The 18714-nt window shown below is 41.7% G+C and overlaps 1 protein-coding gene across 1 annotated transcript in view; it reads left to right on the top strand.

Annotated features, from left to right (window-relative positions):
- The first annotated feature begins 2384 nt into the window (after positions 1-2384).
- RET (ret proto-oncogene) overlaps positions 2385-18714 on the top strand; it is a 272365-nt gene continuing 256035 nt past the window's right edge. The window contains exons 1-2 of the mRNA XM_084525425.1: positions 2385-2689; positions 3658-3771. The gene's annotated coding sequence lies outside the window, so the exon portion shown is untranslated. The remainder of the gene's footprint in view (positions 2690-3657; positions 3772-18714) is intronic.

Below are 18714 nucleotides of genomic sequence, written 5' to 3'. Positions count from 1 at the left end.
ATCTGTCCAGAAAGCAAACCTGATTTTTACAGCTTTAGCATTAGTGCTTAGGGAAGAACAGCAAACCACGGAGACTTTCACCACAGAGTTTTGTCTTACCTTGATTGGGAGCAAGTCAACGTGGTGCCGGCTAGCAATTTGCCAGTGGCCGGAGCTGGGAGCCTGTGGGCCCTGTGGAGGTGGTGGCCAGCAGTCCACCACCCTGCCCTCCCAGCACACGGGGGGGATCAGGGTCTGGCGAGGCCAGAACTGAGCCAGCAAGGTGCACCTACTGGGGCCTCTGCCCTGCTCTGTTTACTCCTGGGCAGTTACCAACCAGCATGAACCTGGGGGCATCTGAGCAAGTGCTGCAGCAGCCATGGGCTTGGCAGAGGCTCCACTGCTTGCTGCCAGTGTTTAGGCTACAAGTCTGGCAGTGCTGGGACTCAGAAATGGAAGAATATGGGAAGTGCAGGCTGAGCTTTGTAGGAGTTGTTTTTTTTTTTTTTTTGGTCTTGTTGTTTTTTTTTTTTCTTTTTTTTTTTTTTAAAAACCTGAAGTTTAGCTGTTTATGCTAGTGGCATGCTTTCTTTTCCATTCTAGCTTTCTATTCTTTTTCTATTCTTCAATTCTCTTTCCATTTTTTCCCAAAATATGAGAAATAAACATGATCTTGAATCTTTCTGATAACACTGATTAAAGCAACTTCTGTTTTTGAGGTCTGGGTGATATCGTGTGCCTAGTCATGAGTGGTATCAGCTCCCTCTGCTCTTCTTTCTGTTGGAAATCACCTGGGGACAGTGCTTACCCTGGGCAAATGAGCTTCCTTCTGCTGATGTGTTTTAACAAACTGATTACAGGACACATTTTGTATAAGAGAAGAGGAAAGAAAACAGTTAAATGAGGACACGCAGGAGACTGAAGACATTAAAATATGAAAATACTTATGGGTGCAGTTTAATTCAGAGTACAATTGGTTACACTGATTCTTTTTAAAGAAGGAAAGAGGAGATAACAGAAAAAAAAAAGCCCTTAGTTTCGTGCAAGTAACTAGGGATATGTTGACTCTTAATAAGATTCCCCATAAAAAGAAAAAAGAACACCACCACCACTCCCCCTCCCCCCCCCCAAAAAAAAAAAAAAAGCCTCTCGAACCCATTAGTGCCTCAGCACAATACTATTTTATAGCATAGTTGTTGCAGGCAGAACAATTAACTAAGATGAGGATTGAGGGCCTGCACCAGGTACCTGCAGACTTCTGCTTGTAGGGGTGGGGAAGCAATTAATTTGGTGTTGAGCTCTTCATTCAGCATCCACAGGGGAAAATGCAGTATCACACAGGGTAAAGCCTTGATTTAGGACGTGTGGCCAAGCAAGGTGTGTGTGAAATGGGAGGAGGGCTGAAGGCCAGACCTTAGAGCATCATTGCTACTTAGGGAGAGAGCGCCAAAATTCCACTTTTTTCCTGAGGATTAGGCTTTAACCTTGTTTTGTGCATCTTTCCTGATGCTTGTTTTTCTTCTCAGATCTGTTTGCACCATTACAGCCCCTTGCTTACACCCATACAAAGCAGGGCTGCAGGAGCAGGCGGTGCCATGTGGTCCCATCTCCCCAGGCAGAAAATGGCAGTGAAGATGAGGCACTGATAGTGCTGTGGTCCTTGCCTACCTCCATGTCTGGTGTGAAGCTTTGTGCGTTTTTGTAGGGTGTTTTAGGAGCGGTGGATGATAGCTGGTCACTGTTGGAAGAATTGAGCAGCATGAATTAAGGCCATTGTTGACCCATAAGCGGCACTGCCAGATAATAATAGTAGATGTAAGAAGTGTAAATCCTCAGGCACTGGGGGCAAGCATTGTCCTAAGCAGAAGCAATTTGACATTCAGAATATTTGTGAAGTCCCATGGTGGTTTATAATAGACCCTGTATGGCACACTCCAAAATCCGGAAGCTGCGTCTCCTCTTGCTTTGAAGCCAAGAACACTTTGAGCTAATTCTCTCTTTTTTGCCCTTGCCATTGACCTCATTTAGAGAGATGAAAGGAGTGAAAACAATTAGCTCACCGGGAAATTCTATTATGTGGAAGGGAGGTGGACGTTTGATCGATACTCAGGGGTTACGGTCTCAGCTGGAAGGGCAGATTTTTGTCTCCCAGATGGAGTGATGCCCGTTAGTCTCAGATGGCTTTGCAAGTAAGAACAATCGCAATCCAGTCTTTTGCTCCTGGAAAACGGAAAGATACCATTTTAATCTTCTCAAGCAGTGAACTGAAGCAGCTATTAAACCTAATTCATCATATTGTTATAGGGGGGAAAAGGGCTTGTTAGGGAAATGTGCTCTTCATTTAACTGTGACTAGCTGTATAAAGCAGGACCCGCCCAGCCTCTCACTCCCCCGGCCCAGAAGCTGTTTCTCTCTGAGTGTTTCACAACATCACACAACTTGCTCCATTCACACCCATAACAGGGTCTCTGAGAGCCTGCCTTGTTGCTTCACCTCGCTGACTTCGACCACACAGCCAGGCTTTGGGCTGGAGCGTATGCTGGTCACACGTATGCAGCGTGCCCTGCTGAGGACAGTCTGTGCCATTGGGGTTTCAGCTGTGACTCCAAAGCAGCCGCTCTGCTAAATTGGAGAGGTGAAACAGATCTGGCTGCTCTTGAATTTTAATGTCCTCATTGAAGCAAATGAGCATATATTAAGAGAGGCAAGGGTAAGTGGAGTTTTGCCTCTGAAACTACTGTTCCAGTAGATTGGAAGCAGTTTTTTTTTTTTTTTTTTTTTTCCCTAACCAATATGGAAAAGTATTAGTTTATGTTATTTAAGGTTTGTCATTATGAAATGTCAGAGATACTGATATTTGGGGGTTCAAGTTTCAATTTCTAGTGAGTCAAGTGTTGATAAGCTTTAGAGAGGTATGGCTAATTTCCAGTAAACCTAAAAGCATAAACTAACACTGTTAATGGTGGAGAGTTCTTGCACCTCTGCTAATGCCCTCTAACATTCACTTATTATTTTCATGCCAATAGTTGCCTTTTGGAATGGATAATTTGCCATACTGAGTAAAGTAATTTGTCTGCTTAGCGTCCTATTTTCCTTCCAGCCATAACTAATGTGGAAAGCTAATATATTTTGCATTTTTATTCTACCTACACTCCAAGACTCTCAATGTTTTTCACTTGTTATGTGTTAGCATAAGAAGCCTTTAAGCTACTCTGATAACAGAAAGATCATAAATTATCTCCATTTGCCAAGGTGGGAAATAAAGCAACGGTGTGACAATGTGTTCTGGCATTCCTGGGACTGGATTTAGATCGCTATAGCTCTGTGACACTAAGCACTACTTCCATATATCTTTATCCTGTCTGTTAAAATATGCACTTGTTCGTTTGTTTTAATCATGGTGATTTAACTTCATTTTGGCAGGTCTTGTGCCACTTTGTGTACCTTTTTTGTTTTGTTTTGTTTTTAACTCACAACAGGGCCACCCACAAATATTTTATTTGCCCTCTTTTCTTGTTTTGCCCAAGGAGACTCTCTGTATTCCTGGCAGTTCCTTGGTTCACCTACCTCTGTTAGGCTAGCTAAACCCAGGAGAATTTTCTAGGTCTCTGTGGTATTACAGATGAGGCACAGGCTTTTCTGATTAAGGTGACTGACCAGTTACACCTTGTTTTTTAGGTGTTTCAGCCTCCAAGCTGTCATGCCACAGGTAGCTGAAGCTGCTCTGTTGGAAGGGGAAGCTGCTCTTTTGGAAGGGGAAGCTGCCAGAGCTGGAGGACATGATGGAGATCGGTAAGTGAGAAGTAAGTTCTTTGTTCTATGGATTCTTTGGTGATAGCCTCCTCCTTAGGAGCCACTGGTTAATGTAAGAAAAAGACTTTCTAAGCTATGCATGCTGTTCTGAGTTTTGTATCAATCCTGGTATTTGGTAGCTGTGGAGCTAGGGGATGGTGGCCTGGGCTGGTTTGCTGATGGCAGTGCTCCCTGAGCCTTGTGTCCCAGCTGTCTGCATGTCCCTGGGTGGGTGGTGAGGGCTGGGGCACTGCATCCTGCATGCTGTGCCCCTGGGAGTCCCCTCGGGGGCCCTGGCTGGGGCTTGTAGCTTCTGTCCATTTTCCTTTGTCCCTCACCCCTAGAGCTTTGTGCTGTCAGTTCTCAAGAAGATAAATGACAATGCAGAGCTGCATGCCTGCAGCGATAGCAGTAACTTGTTCCTGCTGAAAGGAAGGCTTCCGCAGGGAAGCGGTGCTGGACCCTGCCTGACTCCCTTTGCCTGTCAACATAGGTCAGGCATTTGACTTCTGCTGTGTGGTTGGCCATTTTGTTGTTTGGAGTTGCAAAATAATCTATTGCTCAACACAGCAATATAGATTTCCCTGCATTGTTTTTGGGGTAGCAAAATTTTCTGTTCATACAAAAAAAGTTGTTGCTCTTGTTCAGATTGTATAACATAAGGTATCCTCAACTCAGCAAACAGCAGGGCTTCCTAAGGTGTGTATTGGGCATAGTCTGGGCAAGCTTTCATTCGTGGTGCAGCTGTAACAAGGGGACAGCGATGAGCTGATGTGCAAACTGACCTGAGAAAGTAGGGAAGGAGCTGGGTCTGTAAGGGTTATTTATCTGTCAAGCCAAGCCCGCTTTCATGTCTTTTCTTGTGGAGTACTAGTGCTCAGTGCTGTGTAAGTGAAGCTACAGCAGCAGAGGAGCAGAAAAGAGATGACGATCTAGGCAGAAGCACGTATGCTGATTTTGAATGAGGGTGCTTGTCACGGATCGTGCCCAGGAGGACTGTAGCTGTTGTCTAAAAGCAGAGCGAGCATGAGGAAACGTTCTTGGTTTCAAGAACAAGCACAGTGTCCGGGTAGGTGATCAGCAGATTACAATAGTGTACGGCTCTTGCAGTGCTGAGATACAAACCAAGGTCTGATCCAGCTGAGCAGCCTTTCTGCAAGACTGTTACTTGGAGATGTGGGTGACCTTGGAAACAGAAGGGCTCTCCCTCCAAGAGGGAAAGGCTCAGAAAGCCTTGCAGTATTGCAGGAAAGGCATTTTGCAATATACCAGGTGGTGAAGATCAGCACAGGCTGGGATCTGTGCAATCTGGAATACCAGGTGGCATGCTAAAGCCTGGTGCCAGCGCAGACTTGCTATCATTCTCATCATATAATTCATTGGTGATCTTGCTAATTTGAAATCAGATCTGCATTTTGTATTGACTTAAATATGTTCTGCCAAATGAGTGATAGTGTGAAAATCTAGCATTAATTGTGTGTGAAGACACGATTGAAGTCATCATCAAAGCAAGTATAGCTCACTTTAAAGAAGTGTTTTTCACCTTTATCTCCTCTTTTTCCTCGCTCACTGTTCTCTCCATCACCATTATCTTTATAATGTGACACTTAACAAAAACACTAGGGCTGTTGCATTGGCAGCCATGCAAAGGTACCAGTCAAGCCTGGATGGGGCTGCTGAAATACTCTGGGTCACAGCTGAGCTACAGGTGCTCACCACTGCCCTTCTGGTGCTCCAGATCTTTTCCTGAATGTGCATTGGGCATTGCCCAGTGGGACCTGGTTCAGTGACCTTTTGATAGGTTGTCAGTATGTGGTTTATTTTTACTTCTCACGCAGTTGCTGGAGCAAATGCCTCTGGCACAGATTACAGGTAAGAATGCACTGCAGATGAATCAGATGTGATGGGGCTGCTGCAGTCTGGAAGGATGAGTGCATGGCAATCTTTAAAGCCACATAACCTATCAGATTTGACTCATGATGTGGCAAAACAAAGTGAGATGCTTAGTTTAAAATGGGGCTACGCTCACTTTGTATCCATTTTGGAGGAAAAGCAATAGCTTTTAAAAATGTGGGTGTATCTATGAAGGAAGAAGCACTGAATAGAAACAGTGTGAAGAAAACAGTAGTGTTTGCAAGCTGTCAGAGGAGCTTGCCTCCTTATTGATCCTCAGGCTTAACAGAATGTGACAACCTACAGCAACAAAAGTGAACAAGCATGGAAGGATATACAACGCCTGATTAAAAATTTATTAAACTGAACTCCAAAACCTCTGAAGGATATTCATGTCAGGATTTTTTTTTTTTTCTTAGCGGTATTGCTAAACAATCTGGAGTGAATTAGGCCCCTGCAATTGGAAATTTAATTTGGGGTCATCTTTAAATGAACTCTAAAAGCATTAGACTCTGTTTGGCCAGGATCTTTTGCTTTGGGCCTAAGCCCAGCTTGTCATCTCCAAATCAATTCCAAGGTTCCTTTCCAGCCCAAGCTACTATTGATTTTCTTTTTTTCTTTTAACAGAAATTTATCTCTATGGTGATCACATTATATATCTTGGCCAGTAAATCAGCAAAGCCGATTTCAGACTAAGGGGAGCTGATGTACAAGGAAGTGTTGTTGCTCACATTTAGCAGTGGCACAGAAGCTGGTGTGTGTGTTCAGATTGACCAATGTCCTCCCAAGGCCAATGTTTGGGCTCACAAGGCTGTGGCTGCTCAGAATTCATGCAAAAAAGACCTCATGTATATATGCGTAGACACCTTAAGCACCTGCCCTGCTTAATCTTGAGTCTTGGAGATGGGCTGTTTCGCTGTTGGTTTGATCTGGAAGTAAAGTGTGGCCCAGCGAAAGGATGCTGCATCTTGCAGGGTTTTGCTTCTGTTGAGCTGTTATCAGAGGTGCTGGGGTGCGTGTTGTCACCTCTGTGGTGACCAGCTGTGACACGTTTCACAGGAGCTCTTTGAGCTCTTTTTTTTTTTTTTTTTTTTTTTGACTCAATTTTGGTTGTTCCTTCTATGTCATGTTTTGACAGAAGTCCCGTTTGATTCATTTGCAAGTGTTTTTGCATGAGGAGTGAATGTGAGGTGGCAAAGAGCATTTTGATACTGTGCTAAAGGTAGCAGTACATGTAAAATATTTCCTTTCAAGACCTGCTTGCTGTTCATGAGCAAGAAGATCATACAAGGCAACATACAGCCACAGTGAGTTGGTTTCCCATTTGAACAGTTCTTATTTTTTTAAAACATGTTGTTCTGGAAAGAGTGTGTTTGCAGACTGGAAAACTAAAGGTGTTCATGTAATATGAATTCTGCTAACTTAAAACATGTAAAGCAACAGATTATTATTATTTTTTAATTTTTCCAGGTGAAAAATGGTCTTTTTTCTAGTGTAAATTTTCATGGGAGTCCAGTGGAAAACAACTGGTGTGAACACAGTTTGAGTCAAGACACAGCAAATAACAAATCTATCTAAATAAAGACCAGGTGGCAATACAAGCCAAAGCAATGGTGTCCTGTGTACTACTAACTTACTTAGTGCAGTTACCAATAATTACCACATCTTTAAATGACCATATTGTATTCAGTAATGTCAGTAAGGTCAATTCACAGTCATAGGATAAAAGGGGATACTCCAATAGCTCTTAATGTGCATCAAAATGAGAAGATTGATATTGACAAGGTGACCTCCGCTCCAAAGGGGCAGTTTATTTTGAATGCCTGTAGTTTTTCTTGTTTATGATTGACAGCCTCGATGGTATGACTATTTTCATTGTATGTGTGTGTTTTTTTTTTTCTCCTAAAGGAGCAGCACAGTTTGTGCTAGTTATTTTGAATGATCCAGCAATAGCACAAGTTAAAAAAGACTAGTAAGATTTTTCTGTAGAAAGTTGCTACACCCCAGTGCCCAATGTCCCCCAAGTGCCCTTTGATCGTTCTCTGAATGACCCTGGCTCTGTGTTAATGTCTGGCATGCAGTTCCGCAATTAAAATGTGTGGCCTGACATCAGTTCCGAATTTGTCTTTCCTTCAATTTTTCATGTCCACCCAATTCATTCTTTCGTCCCCTTAACCTTCTCTGTGTCAGATGACTGTGTTTTATTCTTTGGTTGCTATCTGAGGAAAGTTTACATGCAATTTACTTCTTCAGTTGTTTTCTTTTTATCTCTCTCCCCCCCCCCCCATCTTTTACATTTTTACTGAGCTTTTTATTGAAAATGATTTTAATTGGTCTTCTGTAAAATATGGAACCATCCACACTCTTCTACTCCACAGAAATAAGGTCATCTTTCTAAGATACATTTTGCTAATTTGGAGAAGCTATGCTGAACAATGTTAAATAAAAATTGCCTGCAATGCACAGATCTGTATTTGCTAGTAGGGGAGAAACATTAATTTTAAAGGCAGCTAGTAAGCAAAGAAATGTAGTGTTTGTAAATATTTGAAGGCAGACTAGGAAAATACTTCTTGAAAGCATTAACCACTGTTTTGTGCTTGGAATTACATGTGCTATAAAATTTTGGCAACAGCTGTGCTGGTTTCTGTTTGAAGAATGCTTAGGTGCATGCAAAGTTGTAGGTCGGGGTAGCTAAATGCAGGTCTTGAAGACTGTTCTCTGTTTTGAGTGATGGGGAATTTGGGCTTAGTGAGCATCATTACTGTCGGAAGAAAAAGTGTTTTAAATATTCTTTTTTTTTTTTTTTTTTAAGTGAATATCTCTAGGTTATGACTGTATTAGCTAAAGAGGGAGGTTATGATGTTATGGCTTGAACAATCAATGCAACTGCTCTGAGAGGTGGAGGAGAAAGGGAAGTTATGAAGCAGAGCAAGCTTGTGACAGAACATAGGTTTCAGCAGAGGGCTCTTTAACCTAAGCTTCCTTGGAGGTTGAGTGTACTTTCTGCAGAATGCACTGTGTATTGCACTGTGCCTTCCTGAAGGATATGGTATCACAGTTATGGAAAGGATCTGCACTGGATAAAATAAATCGTGCAAACACAGTGGCACCTGCAGTCCCCTGTTTGAAGCCTTTTGGTTTGCTAAATGCATTATAAGAGAAAAGGATGACAATTTCTGAGGAGACCAACTCTGTGGTTACTAGTTTTCTGTCCTTCCCATGCTCCCTTTTTTTCTTCTGGAGATTTGTTTCGCAAATATGATGCGGCTCTGAACTCATGTCTGGTGCAGAAGTTGCTCCATTTCCCTTAGGTGGGTGGAGTCACTGCATTCAGGTGGCAAAGGGACATTTATTAGGAGAGCACTTTGAAGCAGGACTGTAGGCGTAGTACCTGTGCTCAGAGATTGCAAGTGGCTTGACAGCCCCAGAGTAGACATACAGACACCTTGGACCCTCCTGTCCAAGTTCTCTGGTTAATGTCCCCTTCCCCACACCAAATCTCTGTGATGCCTGAGCAGCAGCACAGGGTGGTTGATGCCTCCTGTGTGTGTATTGGGGCTGGGAATGATGCCTGCTTTGATGTATAAGGTGAAGGAGTAGCTTATGCTTATTCCCATGTCAGGATCTGCATCACACCTTCAGCTGCCTGTCCAAATGTGAAAGTTTGGAATAAGTATTATAACAGGTGAGCAGTAGGCAAACGTAACTCTTCTGTTTTCATACATAATAATATTATTTCCGAGATATTCAGGAAATGCTTTGCCTTACGAAAGTTTTTGTCAGAAGGAAGGAGGTAGTGTTTCAACTAAATTTTCAGGCTAGCAGTAACTGTCTTCTCTGATTTTCTGTTAGTCAAATCATAGGCATGTTTGAGATTGAAAAAAGGAAACAATATTTTACCAGGAAAAAAAAAAAAAACTGATGCTTCAACCAACTCCTAAAAATAAGTTCATAAACCGCACATTTGTAATGAGTTCACATTGATATTTTTTTCCATAGATACAAAGATTTATTTTCTCTAGAGTGCAGTAAATCTGAGGTGGAAAACAGGCCAGCATACGTTCATCAGTTGCCTCTTGGGAAATGGCACTTGTGGAGAGATGGCCAGCCTAGAGACTTGCTCAGAAACTCTGAGCCTGAAACCCTCCTTCAGAAAAAGTTGCAAGGTTTAATTGCAATGACAATGATTTCAGTGTTTAGACCAGTAAACCCACCTGGCAGTTTCTTGAAGTTCAGCTGTATATGGTGAGAGATGGTAAACTTGTGGAAGCAGCACATCGTGACTTGCAACTGCATATACATACATATGTATACATGTCTTGCTGTGAGCAGGGTGGGCAGCCAGACAACTCCAGAGCAGGATGAGAGGTGCAAGAGTGTGAAAGAAAGGGGGTCAGGGACTTCTGAGCGAGCAGAAGAGAGGTGTTTTTGTCAGGTCGGTTGAGAAATGGCTCTTAGTACAGAGGTGGCTTTTGCTGAGCATTTCGATGTTGCAGTGTTTGGTCACACTCTTCTGTTTTAAGGCACATCTTTCATATTAACCTGGGCAATGTAGATGTGCTAGAATGCTTCTCTTACTAATATCCATTAAAAACCATTTGCTTTAACCTCACACTCTTCATTGTCTTTGCAGGTTTTTAATTTGGGTTTTGAAGCGGTTTACTTCTGTATGTCTCAGGCTTCAGTGAACTCCTGTTCTACTCTCTGCTCTGGGGGCCAAACTCTTGGAACAGAAAAATGTACAAGCCTTAGGCACTCACTTGTCTTACCTGGGATGGCTCTTTCTCTGTAACAGGCCAAAAGAGCCAGGCAACTTTAGACAGTCCATAAGAAGAGCTTGAGAGGTTGATTGTATTATTCATTTATTTTTGTTTTTGTGCACGTTGTGCTAAATCCTTTCCAGCTCCTTAGACTGTCTCCATTGCAAAATTTGTCACCAACAGAAATGATACACCTAAAATTCATGGCTTGTTACAGGATTTGATGCTAGGGATATTATATGATACTCAGTCATGCTGTTGATCTCTCCTAGCTCAGAGTAGGCTCAGGCAGATGATCAGGGTCTGCAGAGGGATGCTGAAAGGCAGTGGTGGACCTGAGCACTGATGGCCCTGGAGCAGGAGAGGGCTGGCGTGTGTGGGGCATCTGGTCTGTGTGTGCTGCTGCTGTGGCATCCCCAGCACTGCAGGGATGCACAGGCTGCCGCCCCAACCTGTGGTTCTGGGTCACGTTACCTCATGTGTTCCGCTGGGATTGCTGCTCTTTCCAAATGACTTGCTCTGATTGTATCTGCTTAATCTGGTTCTGCAGAAAGTACTACTGGTATCTTTTGCACCAGTGGCAAAGCTCATGTGAACAGTTACCCCTAAAGATAATGAACACTTGGTTTCTTTGAAACCCACGTAGTATAGAAACAAAAATATCTAAATTCCTTTTATTCAGGATACACAAGTTTTCAAGTGTTTACACTTTTTCTCACCCCCCCCCTCCTTTTTTTTTTTTTCTTTCTGTTATCATCTGAACTTTGTTTTCCCAACTTTTTATTCCGTGACCTGTACACAGTTTAACATCAGAGATGTCAAACAAGAAGAAAAAGAAGCTCTGGGCAGAAAGTATTGCTTGCTCCTAGGGGTCTGTATCTCTGAAGCTCTTCAAAGTCTTTTGGTTCATCAGTCCATGTGATTTGTAGACAACAGCCGCCACTGCCTCGCTACTTCTGCTGTTGGCTGTCCCACCTGGGCAGGGGCCATCAGCAGAAATGGCTCCTGCAGTGCAGGGCTGGCACTGCTGAGTGTCGCCTCGGGCAGAGGCTGCTGCAGACCTGCGAGAACTGGCCTGGTTCTTCCTCCACTGCCCTCAGTGAATTCCTGGAGCACAGGAAAAGGGCTGCAACGGGCACAAGGTCCATGTTTTTCAGCAGTGAAGTTACTGTTACAGTTTTAGTGTAATCCCAGGCTGCTTTCATATACTCTCTTCTGAGGGAAGAGAAAATGACTACTATGACAAGGCAAGCATGCTGCTTTGGTTAAGAACTTTTTTTCCCCTTGGTATTAACCAGTAGCTGAAATCCCGAATGCTCTTTCCCCTGTGACCCTGTAAGTGGGAGTGTTAGGCAGGTTGAAGGCTGGAAGCATGCAGAGTGCACAGGCAGTGGTGTTTTGCTTTGTGTGGTGCTGTACCTCTAACCCCACTGTCAGCCCGTTGCTGACAGCAACAAGGACCCGGGTTGAATTTTAGGGGTCAGTAATGAACATTGGTTTAAGCTCCCACCTGGAAAAACTTAAGCTAATTGTCCTAGTGTTGAACAAGTTGCTCTTTGCTAAATTATTTAATAAAATGGTGCTTTACTGCAGGGAGAAAAAGAGAGGGCATCAGGAAAGAAAACAGCTTTGTACACACTTCAACAGGCTGCTTCTTTCCCCAGGGCAGCCCGGGCTGCTCAACCGCCTGTGTGCAGGGGGTAGTGCCGAGTGGTTACCTCCTGCCCCGTGGTCCACAGCATAAGTGCAGAGCCCTTATCTACAACAGAAAAATGGCTGCAGGTCAGCTTGTAACTACTGTTTTCAGGTCCTGTGAATCAGCCCTTCTCAAGATGAGAAAAGTCAGGCTGATTTCTTTCTGGGAGCTGGAAGTGTCTTGTGGCCCACTGGGTGCAGAGAAGACCTGTAAGTGTTCATGCAGAATTATGCATGCAAGTCGCTTATTTTTTGGGTAATACCATGGTATACTGCATTATCTTGAACAGGCACATGGGCAAGGTGTTTTCATTCTGTAATGTGGGGCTTTTTACATTGAGCTTGTTACCACTCTTTATTTTGCTTGCTTGTGAGTCGTGAAACTAGAGCATCTAGCCACTCAAGTGTGTCCTTGGTCAGCTGGGTGAAGTACAAAAGGGACTGACTGAAGTAATCTTCTGATCCCATACTCTGGGAAGAAAACTTTTTATGAAAGGATGTCGGGTAGGTATGAAGAATGGCAGGAAGGATCAGCTAAGCCTGCTTCGTGCCACAGGCAAGCCCTCAAGTGCAGGGTGCTCCTAGCTGTGCCAAGCTTCCACCTCACACAGTTGGCTCCTGCTGGCATCAGCCACTTTACCAGGATATTACAGGTTGTACTGGTAGTGGGGCATGATTCTCCTTTCTTATGTCACTAGAGAAGTGGTAGGTATGTATTTAATTCTCACAAATGCTACTGAAGTAAAATAGTGTCAGAATATTTATTTTGTCTAAAACAGATGGTGATGCTTGCACTGCACCCTCAGTTCTAGCATATTCTTAATGTTTTTTGTTGTTCTGAGGCATGATGGGTTTAATCTTTCCAATTTTGTTACAAAATCCAAGACTGATCGCTTTCAACACAGCTCACAAAAATATGGGCAGCAAGGGTTGGAAAAGTCAAAATATTTCAACAGTTGATATATTCAGTCTCTAGGATCTCATTATAATTTTATTTCTGCATTCAAATAGCGCATATGTATGTATATATACTTAAACATTCTAGCAAGGGGAAGTTAGATTTTTTGTTCTTAGTTTTCAGTAGATTTGCACGGAGTATTGATGTATGTTGGTGACAAATACTATAAAAAGCAATGTAACAAAGATGTGCCTTACACTGGCAACTAAATGTGAGATTCCTACAAATTCATAGTTTGAGTATATTGACTAAATTGTTCCTGAGTGGTATGAAAAGCAGTATTGCGGTCTCTTTTTTTTCTTTTTTTTTTTTTCTTTTTTTTTTTTTTTCCTAATTTAGCTGAGAAAATCTGATTTTAAAGGGCTGGGATGAATAGCATTTAACAAAGGTATTCTGTTTGTGTTTGTGGATTTAAGCATATACTTCATAGGTTTTTGCAGCTGATGATGTGTGTCTGGAGAAGCGGGCTTCAGACTTCAAGGTTCTTGCCATTGTTCTCTGGGTGTATGCAGCTAACCTGAACTGAGCGTGTATTCTCTTGGTGCTACTGACACGTGTGCCTCTAAGTCATAGCGTGTCTCTGTCTGTGGCTAGTCTTGTTCACTGAGGACATGCTGCATTTCATGTTTTTTTTTTTTTTTTTCTTTTTTTTCTTTTTTTTTTTTTTCCCCCATATAATAGTTATAGCAGGAAAATGCTCTGTGTTCTTATTTTGTTCTGTTGGGCTTCTTTGTTTTTCTTGTCTATGGCAAACTGGACACCACACGTGAGAACTGTGGTAAGTGCTTGCTAATTCAGCTAGACACCAGGTACAATAGGTGACCCTGGCATCGGTTAATTACCATAATTCTTCCTGATGAAGAATTGCTCTAACAAACTTCTTGGTAGTCAGATTCTTCAGCCCTATAAACGTAGCTGGAAAGGAGAAAGAGAGAAAATACTGCGTGTCTTAGAGCCAGCCTGATGATGTGGAGATCACAGAATCACAGAATCACAGAATTTCTAGGTTGGAAGAGACCTCAAGATCATCGAGTCCAACCTCTGACCTAACGCTAGCAGTCCCCACTAAACCATATCCCTAAGCTCTACATCTAAGCGTCTTTTGAAGACTTCCAGGGATGGTGACTCCACCACTTCCCTGGGCAGCCTGTTCCAATGCCTCACAACCCTTTCAGTGAAGAAGTTCTTCCTAACATCTAACCTAAAACTCCCCTGGCTCAACTTGACAGAAAAGAGGAATTTCTATTTAGTTGAATTCTCCATGACAGAAGTTATTGCACATATCCTACATCTCTTACTCTGTCCAACCTGTTTCCATAACAGTAGAAACTTAGATTCTCCAGCTTTTATTTCCATTCACAATGGATGACGCTAATGCATCTTGATACCGAGGAGAAACTTTCTTAAAAAAAAAAAAAAGTGTAATTTTTGGATTATAGGCAGGTACTAAAAATGACACTCACTTTCTAAAGTTCATAGCAGGAATATTTTCTAGGGCACCTGAGAGGTTTCTTTTTTGAGCTTATGTTTCAAAACTGATAAAACGTGGATGGTTTGTTCTTGCTGCAGTATTAATTTCATTTATGAGGAAAGCCAAGATATCAAATATTGACCTGACCTAGAGAAAATATTGACAGTTGAACTAGAAACATTACTGGCTGAGGTGCTGGGACAAGAACAGGAATCCCTGACCAAGAGTGCACTGAGAACTTAGCTTGAGGCTAATGCAAAAAGACAGGTTGTTGGGGTTAATACTAGCTAGGGAAAGCCTCGGCAAAACCAGAACGGAAGCAGATTCTGAATGTCTTCCTAAATGTCATTAGACTTTGGGGATTTAGGCACTGCTTTATAACCTATTGCAGAGTGATTGATAGTCTCCTAGTAATCCTTTTCCCCTTCCAAAACTCTAAGCCACCTGCATTGCTCTCAGAAGGCAAGATATGACCCATTGCATATACAGTTTGTTACACTTACCTTGTTTCCTCAAGTATACCTGTCATTGTGACCGGCAGAGTTCTAGAAGATTCTGTAACTTCATGTGTTGGACTTGTGGTATTGAAACACTTGATGATTTCTAGTCTGTGGCTTTTATTTTTTTTATTTTTTTTCTTCCTTCTCCTCCAAATCATGTCAGTATTCCGGGTTCTCCTGCTATTGGATATTTGAATAACTATTGGATATTTTTATTTTACTTTGAACTGGTATTTAAAAGGATGTAGGAGGCACCTTGGGTCTCCTTAAATGACTGAATAGAAGGCAGTGGTGGTTACTGCTTGTCACTGTACTTTATACAGGATTAAACCAAGTGAATCATGTCAGTCATCAGCTATGAAGCTATTGAAAACAGCACCAGGTGAAGACAGTTTCATAGCACAGTGAAAGGGGAAATTTCCGGAAATGGTCTGGATGCTACTCCTTGCTTTGTCAGTATGAACAGGGGTGTTTGGCTTCTTGAATTTATTTCTCGCTGTCTGCATGCTCCCCTTTTGTTCCTCACTGCACATGCATGGGACACCCAATGAGCCAGGTCCTGGGGTTTGTCTTCTTTCCACTTCAACTTTTCAGAAGGGCTGAAATACTGGATATCTTCAGTCCGTTTTGTTACTAAACTGAAAGCAATGCAAAATGGCTGATAGTACTATGCACGTATTGCATTCCAAGATCTTACAGCTACCAATTACTTGTAGTGCAGTAATTATTAAGTAAAACTGATCTGCCTGAGGTCACAAAGCCAGGAATAGGGTATGTTCTCTCCTGACTCCAGGTCCAGTGACGCAGCTGTTAATTCACACAGTGTCTGCTTTGAGTTCATTAAAAATCTTCTCCCACAGCTTGCCTCCTTCAGCAGCCAAAAATTCTCCTTTTTAGTAGAAGAAAGGAGCTTCCTTTGGGACTCTGATTGCCCCCATGGTGGAAGAAGTTCTCCAGCTGAGAGTGTGCACTATCTTTTGAAGTGCTGTTAGCCCTTTTTGACCTAAGAAATAAGAAGGGAGCCAAACTCTTGCATCTAAGCTTGAAATGTGTGTAATGTAGCCAGGGTATGTGTGCTAGATGCTTCTTTCACAGTGCAGAATGCTGCAGCTGATGTGCGTTAAAAGCTCTCTGAGATGAAAACTTGGTTTATTGTAACAGAGAGGATGCCCACTCCCCCTTCTAAGCCAACTAAACTTTTAAATAGAACTACAGAATAGGAAAATGGGAGTCAGGTTGTTTGTGGTGTGTGTGTGTATTTATTTATTTATTTATTTTAGAATAATAGATTTTTAGACCAGTGGGGGGATCTGTTGTAGAACTCAATGACATAGAAATTAATCCTGTGATTTCTTCATTGAGACTATAATGTGTGATCAAACATTCTTAAGGTAGACATCAGTTCTTGACCTATTTAAAAGAGTCCAATATGAGGGCTAATTCACTAGGCAAGTTGTTCCTACTCTGATGTACCAATTCTAATGTTGATGGCTAAGAAATGGTGATGTGCATACCTTCAGAAGAGACCAAACGTACTTCTCTGCAACCCAGGATGCTCAGGACGTGAGTTGGCATGTGATTTGGTGACAAACTGGGTTATACTAGCAGCTAATACAAGTTCAGATAATACTTGTCCAGGACTATTTAAATGAGTTCCTGTATATTAATTTTGTATCTACACATGGAATGCTTTGAAAAATTATTTTGGAGGGAATTGGGGCTATTGGAGTTGTTTGTTTCAGCATACGATGTTAAAAGCTAAATCCTGCATGTTTCTGGAAGAAGACCTACATATATGCTTTACAATACTTAAGACCTCCTTCTAGTATAATAGCTGTACACTAAAACGATTGTTAGCTTTTTCCAAAATGATATTGAAAATTAGTGTTAGGTATGTTTATGTACTCAGCTCGACCACAGATCCTCTAGAATGATTTTGGAAATGTGGCTTTAAGTTTTATGTTCTGTAATCTACTGAAAGCTTTAGTTTCAGCAATGAGAAATGGCCAGTTACTTTGAACAAAATCTATATGGATGCTCCTTTTCACTCCTTAGGGTTGAATAATTGTTTTCTGAAAATCTTGCATTAGACTGAGAACTCATATGAAAAAAACATGCTTTGAAAAGCTGCTACAGAAATTTGGTGTTATGAGTTAAGCTAGCTAAATAACTGGGGCTTTCTGCTGCCAGATTCAAGTCAATATTGCAGTATGGCATGTACACAAACATTGCAAGTGCTTGTAGTTGAAAGTGGCCAAGAAGTGGGAGAAAGGAAAGGAGAAAGAAGATTAAATCCCCTCATTATTCCTGCAGATGTTTGAGCTATTGGAGACAATAGCACTTTAACAGACTGTTCTTCCCCTCCATTCCAGGAGCGATGCCAGCACTCGCAGGAACAGGAAACTTGGCAGTCATAGGTGTCTCTCTTTATTAGTGTGCGGTGTCTCTTAAACTTTCTCTCACCTACCTCAGAGATCTGCAGAATGACGGAGTTTCATAGAAGTGAGAAACTATGGTACCTTAGAAATCAGACTGAGTTAGAGCTATGTCTTTCTACGTATTGCTGCTCCTTCTTTTGGAGACATTCCCCGTTATATTATGTATGATGTCAGAGCTTAGTGATGTGAAAGACTAAATGTAATTATCAAAAACATAAAGCCTGTCTTCTCCAGGTACATCTAACTCAGATACTATGAAATGCACAGAGAATGGCATTCAACTGTAAGTGATTCTTAATGATGCTCATGTCTTTTTTTTCTTGCTAGTCATTTATTTATTTATTTTTAAATTATATCTTCAAATTTCGTACCCAAATTTTAAGGGGGTAGCACTGTTCATAAGATGTCATGAGTTGTGTATAGAAACTGTAGAAACCCAGCCCACATCAGGATCCAGTGGAATTCATATTTCTGTCAGATATTTATACTACCTAGATGAAGGACTGAGACCCATGCTTAATTTCAAGCTTAAGAATTAAAATACGCATATGGTTAGTGCACATGCTGAGCTGGAAACATGCAAGAATGATGCCAGAGTAATTTCTGTTGAGCACTTGTGTGCTCGCTTTGTGTATGATGCTACAAAAGTGTCAGTTTATTGCTGACAGCGATAATAACACAAGATCATATGCCTTCTTCCTGGAACACTGTTAATCAAAGAGATCAATACAGCCAAGAATATGCATGTAGGAAATATTGTCACACTGACTCTAACTTCTGATGATAGGCAGATTTCCTTTTCTTGTTCATTATGTTTGTACTTTTACCAACTTAAAGACAGCAATAATCAAATTTCAGTGGTATTGCAGAGTGAATATCAAGTCCCACTCTGGACTTCTAAATGCATATTTTTCTCTCTGTGCATATGTCCTATTTGTGTATGGAAATATGTATATATCAGAACATTCTGTAGGTCTGTTTTTATAAATTTATCAGCTCAATATTGATTTATTATTTTTCCTTTAATTTTATTTATTTTTTATTTTTTAAGCAGAATGGCATGTTGACCTTACAAAAGGTATTCCTTTGAAAGGTCATCTTTAAGTAGGCTGACAAGGTTATTATTTTTAGCATGGTATTGTAAATAGGTTGGGGAAAGTACATCACGAAACCATGAGCTTAAAGGGGAGGAAGAGGCACTTATATCTGTAGCAGTGATATCACATCA

Source organism: Aythya ferina, assembly GCF_964211825.1.
Source record: "Aythya ferina genome assembly, chromosome: 7".
In the NCBI taxonomy this organism is placed as follows: domain Eukaryota; kingdom Metazoa; phylum Chordata; class Aves; order Anseriformes; family Anatidae; genus Aythya; species Aythya ferina.
Note: the sequence above shows the minus strand (reverse complement) of the source record. Positions and strands in the feature narration are given on the sequence as shown.